The following is a 21,745-nucleotide window of genomic DNA, read 5'->3' as shown; positions in this document are numbered from 1 at the left end:
CTGATTTTGCATCCCCAGAGCTTGCGCTTTCTATGCCACATGAAGCTGGCCACACACTTCCTTTCCTTGCATGGGCTCATTTATCTCTTATGAGGATAAAGCCTGCTGTAAACTGTAGCAGAGTACCTCTTAGCCTCTTAATCCCCATCATCTGCCAAGAAAACATATTCTTGAAGGAGATGTGGGGGGGCAGTTATAATGCATGCTCCTCTCATCCTCAGAGCAGTCCAAAAGCTACTTGTTTTATGGGTGGATGATGCTGACTGAGAGACGCTTTGTTGATCTGAGGAATTGCTGCCTTAGTCAGGTTTTTGTGAAGACGTGTTTCATGTGCATTTTAATTGTTGGACTAAAAAAGTGCAAGTGTGAACTTCAGAGGACTGTAGCTTGAACACTTCTAATTGTCTCCTTTGGACTTGCTCGAATTCCGTATACCGTGTCCCCTAGGAATACAGATAAGTCATTTAAATATGCATTTTTAGTATAAATTAGAATTTGGCTATCAGTTTTATTAAAACAGTACCTAGCTTTTTGACAGCAAAAAAAAAAATAGTAAAAAAAAGAGACAGATGTTATTTTGTGCTATTGATAAAAGAGTGCAGAAGTAGTTGTAGTTTTCGCATGTTGTAGAAAGTGTTAATTGCTTTAGGGCCTTGGGAGAGTTCATCTGGACGCATGTTCGCTAACACTGAAAATCTTTTGTCTTTGTCTCTGCTAATTTATTATGAAACTCCACTGAACACTTACTGTATCCTGGACATTGTGTTAACTACTTGGAATGGGGCCATTGGAAAACTACCCCTACTGTCACAGGCACAGTCTTTTGAGAATGAGAATAGAAGCAGAAGACATGCAAACACACAAATAATACCAAGTATGCCTGATAGTGTTAATGTCTTCGGGAAAAATAGTGGAGTTGAAAGGAAGGCATTACTTGTTTTATGTATGTGGTCAGAAAACTCTTACTGTTCAGATATTTAGGTAAAGACAGAGTAGAAGGAAGGAGAGCTCACCTCCTTTGAGCAAGAGAGTGCCAAGGAGGGACAGCAGGGGAAGGTGAAGAATTCTAAGGCAGGAGTTTGTAGGGACCCAGGAAGCATAGCTGGAGTCTAATTGTATAGAAGAAAGCTAATATGGAACAGTATTAGGAGATGAAATCAAGATCACACGAGTTTATCATTTTTCCCCCTAAAGAGCTGGAGAGACTGTTAATGTTGCAAAGAAAAGGCTGATACAATCAAAGTCACACTTTATATGTACGATGAAAGGATAGAACAGCATAGGTGAACTATCTAGGAGACTACTATCAGCAGACCAGAACTGTTAATGTGGGCAAATAATGGTAGTGGTGTCCGAGACTATATGTGCAAAGATGTCTGTTGTGGGACTCAGACCACCCTGCTGGGTTGGACAGGGACTCAGACCATAACTAGGAACCCAGATTTTCGGTTGAGACTGGTCGAAGCCAAATGGGAAATGAGACGTCAAGTACTTCTTGAAGTCCCCGTGCATCAGGGACCCTTGCCATAGGAATCACATTGCCCCTTTGGGCATTGGCCACACCTCAAGTCCCTCCTCCGCAGGTAGATGTGACCACGGGTCATGTAAGCTAGGCCAGAGCTCTAGGCTGAAGCAGGACTGCCCCAACATATGTAGACAAGGTCTTCCCAAGCCCTCAGGCCAATAGGAAGTGCTGAACCATTTCAAAACGGTGTATACGGGAGTTTGAGGCATAAATAAAAAGAGATGCGTTTAGAAATCATTCCTCTGCCTGAGTTCCTTTGTTGTAAAGAGCTGATGACACCTCCGTTTGGGACGAGATTTTCTCTCCGGAAGTTCCCTGCATCCTGTGCCAGAGCCTCTCACCGGCTCAGTTTAGCCTGGCGCTGCCCTGTGGCGGCAGCTTCCGCCAAGACCAGCAGTGGAGCGCTGGTCTCAGGGGCTCAAGCCTTAGTTCGGCCACCCACCAGTCTCACACGCCTAAACCGGAGTTTGTGCATGCTGGCGGGACCCAGCGGCGGAGATGGCAGAAGCTGAGGCTTTATGGGATTCTTGGCACCAGCTCTCACAGTCTGTTACATCACTATTTGGGTTGTCTCTTTGATAGGACTTGAGTGTGGGGTATCAAAGGCTGGATACTAAATACTATACCCATCTATGGAATACTGTTGGATCTATTAAAAGCAGGAATTGGAAAAGGTTTGATCTAACAGGTCTGATTCCAAAGCCTATAAACTTTCCTTCTTCATTGCATAATTTCCTGTTAATTTTCTTCAGTTTCAGAGAGGAACTATTGAGAATCTTCCGGATGTGAGAGCCTTTATGTCTTAAGTAGACTAGCCTACTGATGGTTATGTGGCTGAATGACATAGTAGAAGGTGAGGTCCTTCTGACTCAGCCTCTCCAGCGCAGGGATTAAAGGCATGAACCACCACACCTGGTTCTATTTGTTTTTCTGAGTGGATGTACCAGTTGCATACTTATAATTTATGAGTAACATTACTGATAGCTTTTTAGAGCACACTCACTTGCTAGTATTATAACAGTACTGTGAAAGAAACCTAATAAACATGGTTATATTAATATTATTTGGTGATTTCTCCATTTCAAAAGGTATAATTAAAATTTCTAGATCAAAGGGAATTCACTTCGTTCTTTTGCTATACCTCATCATGAAAATACTGAAATATTGTGGTGTAACTTCTTGTGATTTGTAGTGAATATCTCTAATGATAAGCTTTTAATTTTCTCAACTAACACATGAACTGTTTGGAGGAATTGCATCCTCAGACATAAACTTTTGAAGGATACTTTCTTTGTTTCTTTGCTTTGCAGTAGCCATGAGGTGGGCTGTTTATGCTCTGCTGAATAATCCAAACCTTAAACTTTCTTACCATAGCCCCATCAGCAGCAGAGCAACATAAATGGACAAACCAGGGACCAAAATAAACCTTACTTCCTTTCAGCTATGTTTCTTTTTCTTTTCTTTTTTTAAAAAAAGTTTGTGAATCATCATATTATTTATTGAACTTAGGAAGAAATTAATAATTTACTTTAAAGTTTCAATCTAGTGAACCGAAATCGAAAGTATAAAGCACTGGTTCCTTTTACTTACTAACCATAATTTATCCCATTTGGGTAATTACATGAACATTTTCACATAAATAATTAACAGTGTAAGTCATGCATGGGTTTTACTTTACAGAAATCAACATTTTTTTGTCTGTCTGTCTGTCTGTTTTTAACCACTTCAGTTTCTGAGACAGTGTTTCTTGCAGTCCTGCCTGGCCTCAAACTCTGGGGCCGGCTACATAGCTGAAGCTGGCCTTGAACTTGTGATGCTTCTGCCTCTCTCTCCCAAGAGCTGAGATTACAGGTTTGTGCCATTAAATATTCTTGTGTTTTCTGATGTGTCCTCCACCACCTCTTTAAGGATGGGAACTTGCTATGAAGTTTCGGCTTTCTTCAAACTATTGGGCCTCTTGTTTTAGCTTCTGGAACAGTGTATGGGCCACCACATCCTGCAGAAACCGATTTTTGTTTGTTTTCTCTAAGTTTTGATCAACTGTCACTTAACTATCCCAGAAAAAATAATCTCCTTCAATGTTCTGTTTAGAAAAAATTTTGTTTTCCTTTTCAAAATAAGATAAAGCATAAAATAGAAAAGAAATAAAATTGTGTAGTAGAAATATAGCTTGCTCATAGTTTCAACTGTCTCTATCAAACTTCTGTTTAGAAAAGGGAAAAATGTATTCAGTATACAACTGAGTCAACATACAATTTAGTTTTCTATGGTAACAGACTCTCAAAGTGAACCTTTAAAAATTACATTTAACTACAAAAATAAGATTAAATAGGTACTTATAAAATATATTTACCCTAAAATGGCTAGGCATATAAAGTTGTAATGCCATTTCAATAGTATATTACACATTACATACATTGTTTAAAGAATATTTTCTTTCCATTAATAATTTAGAAAAAACACAATGTTTATTGCTTATATCAAGTGCAGGTAAAATCCAGAAAGCCTCCAAAAGCCAGTCCTTGTGATAAAAGATTTCTCAATACACTGGTGTGAACACAGTTGTAAGATGTAACTGTTTTCAATAAGCATGTCTGTCTTTCTTTTGAGCCATTGACAGTCTGAGTCTGAGAGGAACCTGCAGTGATGAGTCCTGAAATGGTGAGCTTGTGACTGTAAATACCCCTTATCTGGTTGATGTCTACTCTAGCGCAATGTTTCTGGAGTATGAGGCATTCACTATCAAACCCTTGAGATTAATGCACCACTGTCAGCTACGAGTGCAGAAAGGTGCTGGGTAAAACTGTTTTTACGACATTTTACTGAAAAAGCAGTGTCCAGCCAACCAAAGCACCAACCAAAATGACTGACACAAACCCCATCTTAGTGAGAATAGGTTGCCAATATAACCGCCTTTTCCTTTTCCGTTCAGTTCCATTTGGCCTCTGTCTCATCTGCTGCACCTTCCAAGCCGCCGTAGCCTTTCTTATCCTCTCGAATGCGTTTCCGGAGAAAACTCTCACTGCTGTCTTCCACAGTATCCTGCACCTTAGAAGAAAGTCCTGTTAACTTTTCATCTTCTGAACCCATTCTCTTCCCATTGTACGTCTCGGTCATCCTTCTGTTTTGTGAGTGATCACAAATAGGAGATAAATCCTCTTTAGAAAGTTCTTTCCACCGTTTCTGTGTATTTGAATCTCCCTTTGTGTACTTTGCTCCTTCTATTATGGCCATGTAAGAAAATCTGAGCTGGTCAGGTGTCTGAATAAGTCCCATTCGATAGTTTCTCATATTCAGTAATACTTGTTCCACATTAACATTCTCTCCTTTCTCCATCAGAACAAGACAGGTATCTACGAGAGGGAAGGCGCCAGAGCGCCCAATGCCTGCACTGCCATAGATCACTGTAGGTCCATAGTCAGGGTTCAAGGTCAGGATTCTCTAACTTTGAACAGGAAGTTTAGGAATGAAGCTGGTGACTCTGGAGATGGTGTAATGAAAGTGAGATATGGTTCTGGAATCACCGCTATTGATATATTCTAACTGTAGTAGATGTACTGTTTAATATGATTTCACATCTTCAGATAAGAGCTTCACACTGCATCCTGTTTCTTTAAACGCCATCTCTCAATCATCCATTGGCCAGTATTGTGCACATTTAACCAATTCTTTCTCTACAGTTTGGTTTAGCATGACAACTGCTGTGGTCTTTTGCTGCCACACCATGAGCCAGAAATGGCAGCATGTGTTAGGAAGTGGGCCCTGTGTTAAGATGTAACTTCTTTGTGCCTCTTCTATGTCAACTAAGCTGGCGTTAATGTAGTCATTTTCAGTACTCTGCGGTTTAACATGGCTGTGATCATATGAGCTTACATCTCTGTATCTGTTTTGATTTCTGTGTTCTGGAAACTTGGCTACGTTTTTAACTCAGTGGTTCTCAATCTACCTAATCCTGTGACTCTTTAATATAGTTCCTCGTGTTGTGATCTCTTCCCCCATCCCAATTTTCGTTGCTACTTCATTTCTGAACTTTGCTACTGTTATGAATCAATATGTCAATATCTTCTATGTTTAAAGTCTGATAAGCAAACCCCATGAAAGGGTTGTTTGACTCCCAAAGGGGTCAAAATTCACTGGTTGAAAACCATTCTTCAGGGTGTTTTTTTACAGTTACTGAAACCTATCAAAATAGTATCACAGTTTTTATAGTGAATCATGTACTGAAACTATCTTCTCACATAGTTACTTATCTGTAACGATAGTAGCTAAGATATTCTTAACATAATTCCAAAATGTAGTCTATTTTAGCCCTCATGGTACAATTCAATCTCTAATCTTGTTCATCATGTGACTCCACACTATGTTTTCTTTGTTTCATCTTCTGTTTGCTTTTGGCTGCCTTCAAGTTGTTCTGTTTTAATGTGCTGTGACTTTTACATCTTGTAATATTTAAATGATTGCTAATCACATCCAAAAATATGCTTTTACATTCCTTTCCAACATTGTTTCTTGCATCTTTAGAAAGCCTTTTTTAGCTCTTTTTAATGCACGAATATCTCCCCTTTCTCTCTCCCTTCCTCCTCCCTGTCATGCCTCCCTTGAGACATGAGGGCTTATCATACATAAACTAAAAGCTTCAAGGTCTTTTCCTGCTGTTTGTATTGCATGTGCACTATTTGGTCACTGACCATTAAATTCTCTCTTATACAATCAGTCAGAGATTTCTTATTTTAAGAACTTTAAGCCTTTTCCATGAAACACAGTGTGAGTGTTGTGAGTACCAGAATGTACCAGTCCCACCACCCCACCCTCACCAAAGAAGGCTGCTGTGCTCTGAAAGGTTTCTACTTTGGTAATTTCGAAACTTGTTTAGAATCTTCACCTGATATTCTCCAATTAAAACTGTTCACACTCTAGATGTAACAACATCATTTAGGGCTCCTGGCAGGTCATTGTGCCTGTCCACTGGTACTCTATTAATTGTTCCCGACTTCTGGTCTTCTTACTGAATACTCTTGATGTTTAGCTGGCCACTCTTCTGATAGACAACAATCGTTGACAATTCCCAGTGTCACTCATTGTTTTACCTAATCTAGTTTCCTTCTCATTGGAGTCTTATTCCTATATATACATATTGCTTTCATATGCCTCCAGAGAGTCTTGTGCAAGTTTCAGGACCTCCATCTTAGTTGCTTCCTCTCAAAACGTCAGTATCTTAACCACTTCCATCACATATTTCTGTCTCTTCAAACAAGTGAGAGTACAGCTGTAAGCTTAAGGCCCCTCTTACTTGTGGGAGACGATGTGGGCCTCCGTTTGTGGTGTCTGTACCACTAACAGCTACTCTGAACCAGGGCGAAAGCCTAAGGGTTTGAAAGAAAGACACAAGTCTTTATTCACGTTACCAGAAAGTTTACTCCATCCCTCAGTGTCTCGCCCAACCTCGACCAGCAAGGAAGACACGACCCGGGGAAGATCTTCTTCAAGCAGTTTCTTCAGGAACCTTGTACAAGCTGCTTCTTCAGCTTCTGCTTCTGACTTATCTCGGGGAAAGCCCGCACAGGCTTAAATCCCCTTGCTCCAGCCAACCGCTGTAAGCTACGTAGGCCCTGCAGATAGGCTGCTTCAATGCAGAAGCAGGGAAGCTGAACAGGCACAGCCACAGCCACATAAGGACTTGTTTACTACTGAGAGCACTCGCCCTCAAGGAGGTGGAAGGCAGAAACCAGCGCCATCTTCAGGGCGCGGCACCTCGCTGCTCTCTACACCTCTGGACAGCATTCAGTCACAAAGACAGTGGTCCCAGTATCATACCCTCAGGTCATTACAGGGGAGGTATGTAAATTCCCTAGCTGCTGGTCACCCCCTAGGGTGGAAGTCTGTAATTATCTTTTAGCCACTGGGAACAGAAAGGCCAGGTGTGGAGTGGCTTGTGACTTCACCAAAGAGCATAACAAAAGGGGAGCCTGTATCTCTCCCAGGGTCCTGGCATGCAAGCGGGCAGTGAAGCTAACCCCAAGTAGATGAGAGAGTTGGGATAACTATTCCAACCCTTACACAGCAGAGCTGCACAGCCACACTGGGTGGGCTATTTAACTCTCTCTCAACATTCTTGGCCTTTATGTCTCTTATCCACTGTCTATGAGAATTGACTCCAGTTTTTATTTAGTTATGTAGATTTATTGTAACAGATGAACGAGTTTACAGTAATACTATCTTCCATAATGATGGTAAATTTATGTATTCTGAATATCTTCAAATATGATATTGTATAAATGCTCATATTTTATAACTAATATCTTATTGGCCAGTGGGAGAGTAGACTCCCTCTCTTGTATAATAGTGCTGCAAAAATTTTAATGTAGGTATTGTTACATTAAAATGTTTGATTATCTTTCTATTTTAAGTGGTAAGATTAAAATTTGTAGATAATAGGCAATTTTCTACCTATTTTTGACAGATATTGATAAACTTGCTCCAGGAAATATTGTGTGTGATGTACAATGTGATTTAAAGGATGTACAATGTGATTTAAAGAAAATATTGCCAATTCTTTTTTCTTAATACTTACTTTTGAAAATTTACACATTTATGAATAATCACAAATTTTCATTGACTTATAAACAATAAACATGTTTCTTATTCTGAAAACCTTGATTTTAGTATTTTATTCCTCAAATTTCTATATTCTTTTTAACAAAAGAATATACTTTTTAACTTTGGCAATGCTGCAGAAATTACTCTCTTTGTGTTCATATGTATGTAAAGGAAGATTTCCTCAGAATATTTTAATCTCTATGCACTTAATCTGAACACTGAATGAAAATATCTGGACATCACTGGAGTGTATGTACATCATAAAATCAAGAATATACCCATTTGACATATGCATGATGTCTGAAATAGTCTAAAATTTTATGTGTTTGTTATAACTGGGTTGTATACTATCTACTGTAAACTTAAAAATCTTTGAGAAGATTCTTTTCCTTTCATTATAACCTACAAATCAATGATTATCCTTCTTGAAAAAATGTTATTTATTTACTATCTATTTTTTGAAGAACTTTATTTAAAAAAAAACAAAGATAAAGGTACAAATTTTAAGCATTTTTGCATAAAAATATACGAATAATTTTTTGTCATTGCTTGGCTTTTTTTAAAATAAGGTTTGATAGTGTGCATTAAGATCTTACTAGTTACAATGAGCATAAAGTACATGTAAAACAGGATGTAACCTGGAATTAGTCAAAGTTTTCTTGGTGAGTAAGGAGTAAACATAATGTTTTTTTCTTTTCTTTTTTTTTCTTGAACTTCACACAGTCTGTGAGTTGTTTCTGGGGTGTTCAGAGCTTTCTGGGGTTAGTATCCAATTATCAGTGACTGCATATTATGTCTGTTCTTTTGTGACTGGGTTATCTCACTCAGGATGATATTCTCTAGATGCATCCATTTTCTTAGGAATTTCATAGGGTCATTTTTTCTGATAGCTGAGTAGTACTCCATTGTGTAAATGTACCACAATTTTTGTATCCATTCATGTACTGAAGGACATCTGGGTTCTTTCCAGCTTCTGGCTATTATAAATAGAGCTGCAATGAACATTGTGGTGCATGTGTCTTTGTTGTATGTTGGAGCATCTCTGGGGTATATGCCCAGAAGTGGAAGAGCTGGGTTTTCAGGTAGGACTATGTCCAATTTTCTGAGGAACTGCCAGACTGATTTCCAGAGTGGTTGTATCAGTTTACAACCCCACCAACAGTGGAGAAGTGTTCCTCTTTCTCTACATCCTTGCAAGCATGTGCTGTCATCTGAATTTTTGACCTTAGCCATTCTGAGTGGTGTGAGATGGAATCTCAGGGTTGTTTTTATTTGCATTTCCCTGAAGGCTAATGATGTCGAGCACTTCCTTAGATGCTTCTCAGCCATTCGATATTCCTCAATTAAGAACTTTGTTTAGCTCTGTACCCCATTTTTAATAGGGTTGTTTGATTCTCTGGTGTTATTTATTGACTATCTTTGTGGACATCACAGTGTCCAGTGACATTGTGCTCTCTGGTTGCCTTAAGCATATGTTATAAACTATTTCTCTTAAATTGAAATGCAAAGAAAATTATCAATTGTGTATCTACTAATGAAACTCTCCTAAAAGTTTTTGAAATAAACAGATTTATTTATTTATCTTATTTATTTAATTATTTATTTATTCTCTTTCTCTATCTATCTATCTATCTGTCTGTCTATCTATCTATCTATCTATCTATCTATCTATCTTTCTATCGATCTCTCTTTCTTCTTTTCTTTTCTTCAATATTTCAAGATACTAAGATCGGTAACCCAGCATCAGATTTTTATATTTCTTTCTTCTATGACTTGGGGTCTATGAGATACTTCTTTGTTGAAGTTTTGTCAGTTCCTGTTTGTTGTCATGCTAAGTGCTTGTCCCCTAAGATCTGGAGTCTGCCTGTAGCTTCTGGAAACCTGCTCCCAGTTAACTTTGATTGGTAAATAAAAATGCCAGAGGCCAATAGAAGAGAAATGGGCAGGGTTAGGTTTCCCAGGCTAGAGACCCTGAGGAAAAAGCAGGAGATACAGAACACCTTGGAAAGAGAAGAATGTGCAGGAGGGAGAAGGTTCGTCACCATGTAAAAGGTGTTTGTGACCCAGAGGGCTGCTCAGCTGATACAAGAACAACATGGAATATTTACGGAACATTTACGGGTAGACAAGTGGATTCTACAAGCATAGAGGTTAGGCAGTTGCCCAGCTATTGAGCTGCCTAAGGCATATTAAACTATAAATTCTACAAAATGTCAACTGCATGCTGGGATTTATTAAAATATTTTTAAACATTTTTTGAAAGTAAGTCATTCTTTGGCTTGATATGAAGAAGGGATGTATATTCATCCTTTGATTTGAATATGTTCGGCTGGGTTAGCCTATACTGAGGCAGGGAGCTTCGGCTTTTATTGTTTGACCTTAGAGCTTAAACATTTTGCAAAATCATGTTTATTGACGTGTCTATGTGGATATGTGGAGGTCAGAGGACAGCTCATGGCAGTCAGTTTTCTCCTTCTGCCTTCTTGGTCCTGGGGATTGGAGCTGGTGCCTTTTCGGCCATCTCTCTGCCTTTTCATTTGTGTCTATTGATTCAGTGTCTGTTGAAATCATACATTTCTAGCAGACACCAGTTCCTTCCTAGGGTCACAGCTGAGGACACATGCATTTGTATATAAACTAGAGGCATTCCATTTCAGAACTGTGTAGACTTTGATATTTAGTCATACAACAACTTAATATGTAGCTGAGGGCTATACATATACATGAGACCAGAATGTGGGGTTCTAAGTATACTGTAAATATGTTTTTTTTTTTTCAATAGCATTGGGAGTTGTTTAGAGAAAAGCACACGAGAGAAACATTGTGTTACGTAACTTTTACAGGCATCCTTGTCCACAGCTGCCCTTCCATCTCTACTTGCAAACTAAAACCTGCTCTGTGTCAGTAAAGCTGCTTATTGTTTTCTTGTCTCATCAGCTAAGGCGTTCACTGTTCTATAACCTTTCAGGAAAGTATTCATTAGGTTGCATGTAAATTATTCCCTTGTCTAGATATAAATAAATACTCAGTGGAAAATGCTAATTAAAGCGAGTGTGGTTATTCAAACAATGTATTATTCAAGAATTCTCTAGTTCTTAATGTTAATATTTTCTTTTGAAAAGGCAACAATCTGCATGACCTTTTATTATTAGAATTAAGAATTGATTAATTCAAAACATAAATAATCATGAGTATTAATATCTAATGTAAAAGTCTAAAAAAACTCTTGAGGAGTGAATCCTATGAGATTATCAGATGTTTATTCCTTTACAAAAACCCAGTGGTATCATTATTTATGTTGCCCAAGGGTTGCAATTCCTCAGTCTTCTTTGGATGTCTTTTTTGTGGTTATTATTATAGTGTATAATAAGGCTAAAATGCCTTATTCTCTTAAGGCAATCTCCGTAAAAGAAAATTAGTAAAATCATTTATATCCAGTAGCCAAGGGCTGCATTGTTGACTTTTCAAAGTAATTTTGATGAAGCATCAATTTTATTTTGAGTCACTGCATTGCCTGTAAATATCTGCATAGTCTCTGGAAGTGTATACATGGGACTCTGCGAGAATTTCACTGGGTTGACATCTTCATTTGTTACTGTTACCCTGTACTAAATGGCCAGCTCAGAAAACAAACATAAACTAATATTGTTACACAGATAGAGCAGATAGGGTCTATGTATTTATGAATGCACATATGTATGTATGTACATATGTATTTACATATGTATATATAATGTATGTATGTGACAACCATTAGTAACAAAGGGGCCAAGAATTAGAAGGAGAACAAGAAGGAGAAAGTGAGAGAGTTTGAAGGGAAGACAGGGAGGAGGAAAAAAGAAATGATGTAAACTTAAAAGATAAAAAGAAAAAAATTAAAAACTACTTTCAGGCTCATTTAGCATTAGTAAAGTTTAAAATTAGAAAATGTGTTTGGAGAAATGAAGACCAGGGGAAATACATCAACATGGCAAGCCTGTTGATTAATTTTAGATCAGTGTTGTTTAAGATCTAACTGTAACCATGTCCTCTAAGATGTGGGTCTATAAAGAAAACCTCTGCACTCATTGATTTTCTTTTAATCTGACAATTAGTGTCATTCAAATTTGCTAAAATAATCACCCAATGAAATTATACAAAATATGTTATATAACTCAGAATTCCATCATCATCCCGATTCATAATATGTCTGCTTTTGTATGTGCGCATGTCATGACATGGAATAAATCAACATTTTTGCCTCATTCAGGTTTAAATTGTTTGTCCTCTTGACAGTGTCCTTAGCCTTACAGAAGCTTTGCAATTTCATGAGGTCTTCTTTGTCAATTCTAGATCTTAGAGCATAAGCCATTGGTGTTCTGTTCAGAAAAATTTCCCCTGTGCCTATGGGTTCTAAGCTTTTCCCCACTTTCTCCTCTTAGTTTCAGTGAACCTGGTTTTATGTGGCGGTCTTTGTTCCACTTGCACTTGAGCTTTGTACAAGGAGATAAGAAAGGGTCTGTTTCCATTCTTCTGCCAGTTGAACCAGCACCATTTGTTGAAGATGCTGTCTTTTTTTCATTGAATGTTTTTAGATCCTTTGTCAAAGATCAAGTGACCGTAGGTGTGTGGGTTCATTTCTGGCTACCACAGCAAGTAGTGGCTATCCCAACATACCAGCAAAACAAGATTTGGTTTTAAAATCATACTTTGTGATGATGTCAGAGGTCTTTAAGAAGTGCACAAATGACTCCCTTAAAGAATTACAGGAGAACCAGGATAACACACATAAACAAGTTAAAGCCCTTAAGAGGAAACACAAAAATTACTTAAAAAGCTACAGGAAAACACAACCAAACAGATTAAGTAATTAAAAATGAAAATAGAAACCATAAAGAAATTATAAAAGGAATAGAACCCTTAAGTTGGAAAACCTAGGAAAGATATTGGGAGTCATAGACACAAGCATCACCAACAGAATACTAGAGTTGGAAAAGAATCTCAGGGGCAAACGATAACATAGAAAAGATTAACACATCAGTAAGAGAAAATGTAAAAATCAAAAAGCTCCTAACCCAAAACATCCAGGATATGCAGGACACAATGAGAAGATCAAACCTAAGGATAATAGGTGTAGAAAAGAGTGAAGACTCTCAACTAAACAGTCCACTAAGTATCATCAACAAAATCATAGAAGAAAACTTCCCTAATCTAAAGAACGAGATGACCATGAACATACAAGAAGCCCACAGAACTCCAAATAGATTGGACCAGAAAAAATTCCTCCCAACACATATTAGTCACCAAATGTTCAAATATTTAAAACAAAGAAAGAATACTGAAAGCAATAAGGGAAAAACAACAAGTAACATATAAAGGCAGACCAATTAGAATTACACCAGACTTCTCAAAAAGGACTAAGAAACTAATAGATCTTGGTCAGATGTCATACAGACCCTAAGAGAACACACGCACACAAAAAGTCAGCCCAGGTTACTATATCCAGCAAAATGTTTAATTACCATAGATGGAGGAACCAAAGTATTCTTGGACAAAAATAAATTTATACAATATCTGTCCACAAACCCAGCCCTATAAAGAATAATAGATGGAAAGCTCCAACACAAGGAAGAAGACTACAACATAAGAAAAGCAAGAAAATAATCTTCTTGCAACAAAACCAAAACAAGAAAAGCACAAAAACAATTCTACATATAACAACAAAAATAACAGGAAACAATGATCACAATTCCTTAATATTTCTTAACAACAATAGACTCAATTCCCCAATAAAATGACATAGACTATCAGACTGGATACAAAAACAGGATCCAGCATTTTGCTGCATAAAGGAAACTCAGCAACAAAGACAGGCACTACCTCAGTGTAAAAGGTTGGAAAAAAACTTTCCAAGCAAGTGGTCCCACGAAGCAAGCTGGGGTAGCCATTCTAATAATGAATAAAATATATTTCCAACTAAAAGTTATCAAAAAAGATAAGTAAAAAGCTTTTTACTTATCACAGAAAAAATCTATCAAGAGGAACTCTTAATCCTGAACATCTATGCTCCAAATACTAGGGTACCCACATTTCTAAAAGAACTTCTACTAAAGTTCAAAGCATATACTACACCACACACAATAATAGTGGAGACTTCAGCATCCCACATACATCAATAAAAAGATCATGGAAGCAGAAACTGAACAGAAACCCAGTGAAACTTACAGAAATTATGAACCAAATGGATTTAACAGACATCTATAAAATATTTCATCCTAAAACAAAAAATACACCTTCTCAGCACCTCATGCTACCTTCTTTAAAACTGACCATATAGCCAGTCCTAAAATAGGCCTCAACAGACATAAGAAGACTGAAACACTCCCACAGATTACTATGGACAAAGGCTGGTCTTCAATAACAACAAAAACAACAAAAAGCCCACATACACATGGAAGCTGAACAATGCTCTACTCCATGATAATTTATTTGGTCAAAAAAAAAAAAAAAAAAAAAAAAGAAAGAAATTAAGGATTTTTAAAAAGAATTTAATGTAAATGAAGGTACAACATACCCAAATGTATGTGACACAATGAAATTAGTGCTAAGAGGAAAAATCCTAGCTCTGAGTGCCTCCAAAAAGAAACTGGAGAGAGCATACACTAGAGCTTGATGGCACACCTGAAAGCTCTAGAACAAAAAGAAGCAGATACACCCAAGAGGAGTAGATGGCAATAATCAAACTCAGAGCTGAAATCAAACAAATAGAAACAAAAAGAACTATACAAAGAATCAGCAAAACCAGGAGCTCATTCTTTGAGAAAAATCAACAAGATTCATAAACCCTTAGCCAGACAAACTAAAGGGCACATCAAGAGTATCCAAATTAACAAAATCAGAAATGAAATGGGAGACATAGTGATTCAAGAAATCATCAGATCCTACTACCAAACCCTATACTCAACAAAATTGGAAAATCTAGAGGAAATAAATCATTTTCATGACAGATACCATGTACCAAAGTTAAATCAGGATCAGACAAACCATCTAAACGGTCCCATCACCCCTAAAGAAATAGAAGGTCTCATTAAAACCTCCGAGCCAAAAAAAAAAAAAAAAAAAAAAAAAAAAAGCCCAGAACCAGAAGGGTTCAATTCAGAATTCTATCAGACCTTCAAAGTATTTCACAAAATAGAAACAGAATGAACACTACCCAACTTATCCTTCGAAGCCACAATTACATCCATACATTACATCCATACCCAAACCACATAAAGACCCTACTTAGAAAGAGAACTTTAGACCAATTTCCCCCATGAACACTGATGCAAAAAAAAAAAAAATACTCAATAATATTTTTGCATGCTCCTCCCCCCACTTATATGAAGATGCTCCCCCTCCCACCGTCCCACTTTCACCTCATTGCCCTGCCATTCCCCTACACTGCGAAAACGAGCCTGCACTGGACCAAAGGTCTCTTCTCCCACTGATGCCAGACAATGCTATCACCTGCTACATATGCACCTGGAGCCATGGGTCTCTCCATGCATAGTCTTTGGTTGGTGGTTTAGTCCATGAGAACTCTGGGGGTTTTGGTTGGTTGATATTATTGTTCTTCCTATGGGGTTGCAAACCCCTTCAGCTCCTTCATTCCTTCCCATTAGTCCTTAGTGTCTTTGGGCTCAGTCCAATTGTTGGCTGTGAGCCTCCTCATCTGTATCAGTAAAGCTCTGGGAGAGCCTAATGATATTTTACATGTATAAATTTTGTCTAAAATGAGATTGAATTTTGCCTTATAAATTGGTTTTAAGCTACCGAAAGAAAATAGAAAAATATGTAGAGAAACATGAGCCCCAATTACAAATATCTTCAACAAGTAAGATATGATAACCTGCATTCTTTAAGAATTATTTAGCTTTTAAAATATGTTAGCTACACTGAGCTCTAAACTTTCTTCTTGGTGAAATGCTTTAAGAATTGATGATACTAAATAACTTCTTTTTTTTCCCATTAAAAAACAATAGTGTTTTTGAATGTGAAAATACATCATCTGAAATTTTGACATAGTCTATGGCTGACAATGCCATAGGGAAACAGAATTTACTGCTATGATGTCTATCAACCTTCCAAACAAACAGAATTTCAAAACTGAGTTTAAATATGTAGCGTCACTGAATTCATGTAACAGTCTTTAAATTGTGCCAGGCCAGGAGGAGAGGCACATTAGGTTCTCATGGGCTCTTCTCCTGTTGGGCATGTGTGTATGATTTGCTTGTAATCAGCATCGAGATGGAACTATGGCCTTGATATTGTCTCTCTTTGTATATATTGAGTTTGATGATCAGGGAGTTCACGGGTATCAGATGGACAAGAAGTGGATTTATGATGATTGAATTTGAAGGTCAGCCTAATTGACTTAGGGGATATGGAGTAAGCTGCTAAATTACTGCTTATTTTTGATGCTTTAAGAAAGCAGTGAGTCACTGTGTTTCCACTGGAGGAAAATTCAGGTAGTTTAGCAATAATTAGAATGGCTGTAGTTGCATCTCTATTTCCAGTAAAGATTAACATGATATTCTCAGGCACTTAGAGCTATGAACTGCTGTACGACCCCGAAGAGTCTTAGCTCAGGAGCACGACCCACAGAACACAATTAGACGATAGATCGCTGTAATAACAAGAGGTTTTTACTCCATGTACATGGGGTCGCTCTTCCTCGCAGGGAGAAGTCAACCCAGAACTTAAAAAGCACACATCTTTTATACTTTTTTTGTGAGGGGAGTGAACCATTGGTCAGCAGTGTAATATTCAGAAAGAGAGAAACGGGGGAGGAAAAGGGGGCAGAAACTTTGGTAGTAAGGTTGTTGACAATTTGTTTTCTCTTTGGAATTCAGTACAGCGAGGGGTAGGAGAGCTGTTCCTAAAGCAGTCATTTTTGTTTTGTTTTAACCTAGCTTAGTCAGCATAGCCTGACCTGTCCACTAGAACATTATTTTCACATTTTCAGAAGCTTGTTTATATATTTTAAAACTTTGAGGGGTTTTTGGCCTTATTTTGTTTCTCAGAATTGGGTGATTAAGGCATGAGCTAACTATGAAATGCATGGGGACCCTGTCTAGGGCTTTCTGGAAGGCCAGGTGGCTATCAGTCAGTACATTCTGTTTTTTTTTTTTTTTTTTTTTTTTTTTTTTTTTTTTCTGAGAATTACTCTGGGCCATTGTTTTTATTTGTCAGGCACAGGTGAGATTTCATAGCCTTGGGATGACTGGAAAATCTCTGAGTCTGACTTTAACCATTTCTGTGTTTTTAGGGTCTCACATTCTAAGAATGGGGTGTTTTGGAAAAATCTCAGAGCTCCTAAAAACTTTGTTTTTTACATGAAACCACCACTTAATTTCCACATATTTATAAAAACCATTAAGCAATAGATTAGTAAAGAGAAGTGGATTTATTTGTTCAAATAAAAAAAGGACCTGTGACAATTAGTCTTAATAAGTAACGACATAATCTAGAATAATCTGGGAGATGGGCTTCCAAACATGCCTGAAGGCTTTAATGCCACTGTAGGTGGCATCATTCCTTAGAGAGGACATTTTGGATTGTGTAAGGGTAGAAAAAGAAACTAATACTATCATAATGTTCTGCTCTTGTCCATGAACATATTGGCAGCCATTCTCTGAAGGTCTTATTGCTGTGACTTTCCCGCCACAAACGATTGTAACCTGGATCTGTAAGGCAATAAACCCTTTCTCCTTTTAGTCGCTTTTGTCTTGAGTATTTTATCATAACAAGAGGAAACAAATCACCAGTGGAACTATTTAATGTCCTGTCATGGCTAGGGAACATTTTACAATTTATAGATTGTCATAAGACAAAGGCCAGAACAGATGTAAATTTAACTGTATGATAAGCTAATTGGCCATTTTATTGGTGAGGAGAACATAGCCCCTAGGTTCACAGCTCTGTTAGAAAGATAGGGTATCAAATGTCTCCTAATTTTGAGAAAGATGAGCATCTTATATTTTTGCAGAATTTTGGACCTGGCAAAGGTCTTTTTTCAACTTTTTTATCAGTAGAGTGTGAGAGTGGAACTTTTTGTGTCTTTTCTCTGAAGGTCAGTGTCAGCTCCTGACTCTCACACATTTAAGGAGCACACGAATTTTCCAAGGGGGAAAGGGATGATAATCTGGTGTTGAAGTGAGGGACACAGTGTCTCTTTTAAGTATCTTCAGCATAGAATCCCAGTAATAACAGAAGTGGGTGAACAGAATGAGAAGGATTGACCCCCAGGGTGTGAGCTCTACCCAATGGCTGAATGATTGAAAAGAACAATGTCATAGTAAAGATAAATTCTTCCTGGGGTGGGCATACACTGTTTGGATATTAGAACTCTTTCTTCTCTGGTTTTAGACTCCAAGGATTGTATCAATAATCACCATGTTGTCAGACTTCTGGCCTCAGCTTGAAAGTCTCTCACTTACCTTCCCGGGTCACCAGGTTTCAGAAGGCCTCTAGTGGGACTTACCAGCTTCCACATTTAAGGACTTTTCCTACTGCTTTCCCTTAAGAATCTCTTCTCATATGTCTCTCTGTGTATCCTTTCAGTTTTCTTCCTGTGGAGAACGCACATTGAACCACTGGTGTTGAAGGGCATGAGCTCATGCTTTTCTTCACAACGCCCACCTCACTTAAATTTACTTCCACTTTGAAATATAATACATAAGAATCCCAGGGATCCAATGAGAGTCTTTCATATTATTGACCATATCTATCAGTCCAGTTACATTTTGGTTTTAAACCAAAGGTTCTTTGTCAGATTATTTGTCTCATAAATAAAATAATTGAAAAACAATTCCTGAAAGATGTAGGATGATTTTTAACTTAAATTTTCTTTTGTTATTATTGTGTATCCCTGCTACTTCATGCACTATGACAGATAGCAGGACAGCTTTGTGGAATGGTATCTCTCTCTCCTTCTATCCTAAAACTTTCAGGGCTAATGTATTTTACACTCTAAGCTATTTTGTCTTACTTCTTATGGGCAATTTTAATAGAGTTTGAGGGAAAAATAATAAGGCAGGCAAAATGGAGATCTTGGCATCTTTTAGGATGATTCTGAATAATAGGAATAGAGAAACCCATGTTTCTTAAATTAGAGGTCAAGAAATTAGGCAGCTTTAATGGTGAATTCTACAGCAGCTGCATGGGTGATGTAGGGGGTCTGTTCTCACAGACATGGAGTACCTCGCATGTCAGGGCCATCAGGCCTAAGATTTTGTATGTTATACTAGAAAAGGAGATGATAATAGGGGAAAAGGCGAAAGTTAGTATTGCTTAAGATTTCTAGGTATGCTAGCTAAGAGAAGTCTCCAGTTTAAGTATGAGCAAAGCATAATGTAATAGAACTAGGAGAGAGAGTTATAGCACTGAAGAACCTGCAGTAAGTTCAAGGAATGGTAGGTATTGAGTAGAAAAGGCATAAGCCTTGGGATAATGTAAGCCTCGCTCTAGGTTCTGACTCATTTACTTAGCACTAATATTAGCAAGTATCTATTGATTACTTAAACAAAGTGTGCCACGTGCTTTCAGACAATTATCTCATGTAGTTTTCTTAATGTCTTTCTTGCACATACTATTTTCATTTCCACTTTAAAAGCACGGATGCTGAGGATTAGACACTGAGCTCAATGGCACATGAGTATTTGACACAGGTGCTTTGGGCATCCAGATGTGCAGTGTTAAGTTTCCCATTGTCTCACCACACCTTTGACAAGAAGGGACTCTGCAGGTTAATTTTATACTTACATTTGTGGTTTTGGCATGTTTGGAAGACTTCATCTAAAATTCCAAACTGTATCTTCTCTTATAACAAGAGATACTACCTTGGCACCATCCCACTGGGGAAAACGCTGGAAAATGTGGATGTTCTATTTAGCACTGATATGTTTTCCTTCTGCAGATGGCTGTCCTCTATTTTTGCCCCATTTTAAAAACATCTAATCATTTTTCAACATTGGTGTTGTTCTTATAATCGAAGAATGAATAGCAAGGAGTGGATGGAGAAATGATCTAGAGGGTGGAGATTTTTAAAGAAATAGAGAAAACGCATAGTTTATTGTAGAGGTAAAAAGATTTCTTCGTTTAAAAATATGTTTTATGTGGATAGGTATTTTGACTATGGGCATGATGTCTATGGTAGCCAGAAGAGGCAGTTGGATTCCCTGTAACTAGTGACTGTAGTTGTGAGCCCCCCATGTGGGTGCTGATGGTTGAACCTGGATATTTTAAAAGGCGGTCTTCTTACATAATGAGTCATAATCCCAAGAATTTTTCTTTCTATTTAATATGCAGATGCTATATCTGATTTATTAATTTATGTACTTCTCTTCTGTGTTGGTTAGTTTTGTGTCTATGTGATTCAAATACACATGGAAATCTTAGTTGAAAAATAGGCTCCATGAGATTATCTTGTGGGCATACCCATGGGGCATTTTCTTGATTTCAATTGGTAGAAGAGGGTCTACCTCACAGTGAGCGGTTTCACCCCCTACTAAGATCATTCTGGGTTGCATAGGCTAGGTAGATAGATGTATGAGAGCAAGCCAATAAGCAGCATCCCTCTATGTTTCCTTCAAGCTCTACCATGCTCTCCCTCTACGATGGACCGTGACAGCTAAACTAAAATAAACCATTGCCTCCCCAAGTTGATGTTGGTTAGCAAGAGAAAGCAAACCAGAACAGCTTCTATGAGGACCTAAATTTGTGAATGTTCCACTATTCTATTTTGCAGGTTTGGAAAACAACTTTCACTTTCCCAAGACTCCCCACTCCTCATTTTAACAATGGAAGTTTTGCAATAGGATGAAACCAGCTCATTAGTGCAACACCTGGCATCCAGCGGCTGGCAGCCAGTAAGAGCTGTTGCCCTTCCATTATTCCTTCTATCTGTATGAATCTGATCCACATTATAATAATCACCGAGAACACGCTGCTTCTATACAATGGGTTTGTTACCCACTCACTTGCAAACAGCTATCAACATGGTCTTGTGTCTTACTGGCTTATAGACAGCTCGTTCCTGATTTGAGTTATACAAAATGAAGAGTAATTGATATCACATGGCTTGATCAAGAGTGTCCTGAAATTTCCCAAGGCAAGCAGAAAATCAAGTAATTTTCTAACAGTATCACCCAAAAGACAATATGTGTGATAGGAAGAGGCCTGATTGCACATCTAGAGTACGGTTCATACTGAGTATCAGGAACATGAGACACATGAATTTCTGTCACAGTTTGCCAGTGGCTGTCACCAGGAGTTATGCTTTCTGGGGTCAATTATTTCAAATGTGGTAAAAAAGTAATGACCACAATATGGCAGCACATTCCATTAGCAGCTGTGTGGGCAATGTTTTAAAAATTATGATGATTTAAATGAGAGAACTCATATGTGGCTTGCAAGACTATACCATCATGGGAAAACTGGTGGCAATGCCTAGCTGAAAATTAAATATAAGGACCGGGAGAGCCGACTTTGTATAGTGTTCCAGAAAAGTGAACTGAAGATTCTACAGATAGAGACTACCTGATCTCTAGAAACACAGTCTGCTGTGTATCTTTTTATTCCTTTTACTTCTTGCTAAGGCTC

At 37.9% G+C, this 21,745-nt stretch overlaps 1 pseudogene across 1 annotated transcript; it reads right to left on the bottom strand.

Moving 5' to 3' along the window:
• Positions 1–4,344: 4,344 nt before the first annotated feature.
• On the bottom strand, positions 4,345–18,638 carry LOC308440258 (tyrosine-protein phosphatase non-receptor type 2-like; annotated as a pseudogene). Its single transcript has 3 exons — positions 18,583–18,638; positions 6,746–6,888; positions 4,345–5,439 (listed from the first exon to the last, which is right to left on the bottom strand). The product of its transcript is annotated as a tyrosine-protein phosphatase non-receptor type 2-like (transcript).
• Positions 18,639–21,745: the final 3,107 nt, after the last annotated feature.

This window comes from Micromys minutus, assembly GCF_963924665.1.
Source record: "Micromys minutus genome assembly, chromosome: 31".
Lineage (NCBI taxonomy): Eukaryota > Metazoa > Chordata > Mammalia > Rodentia > Muridae > Micromys > Micromys minutus.
This window is presented reverse-complemented; position numbering and strand designations above follow the sequence as displayed.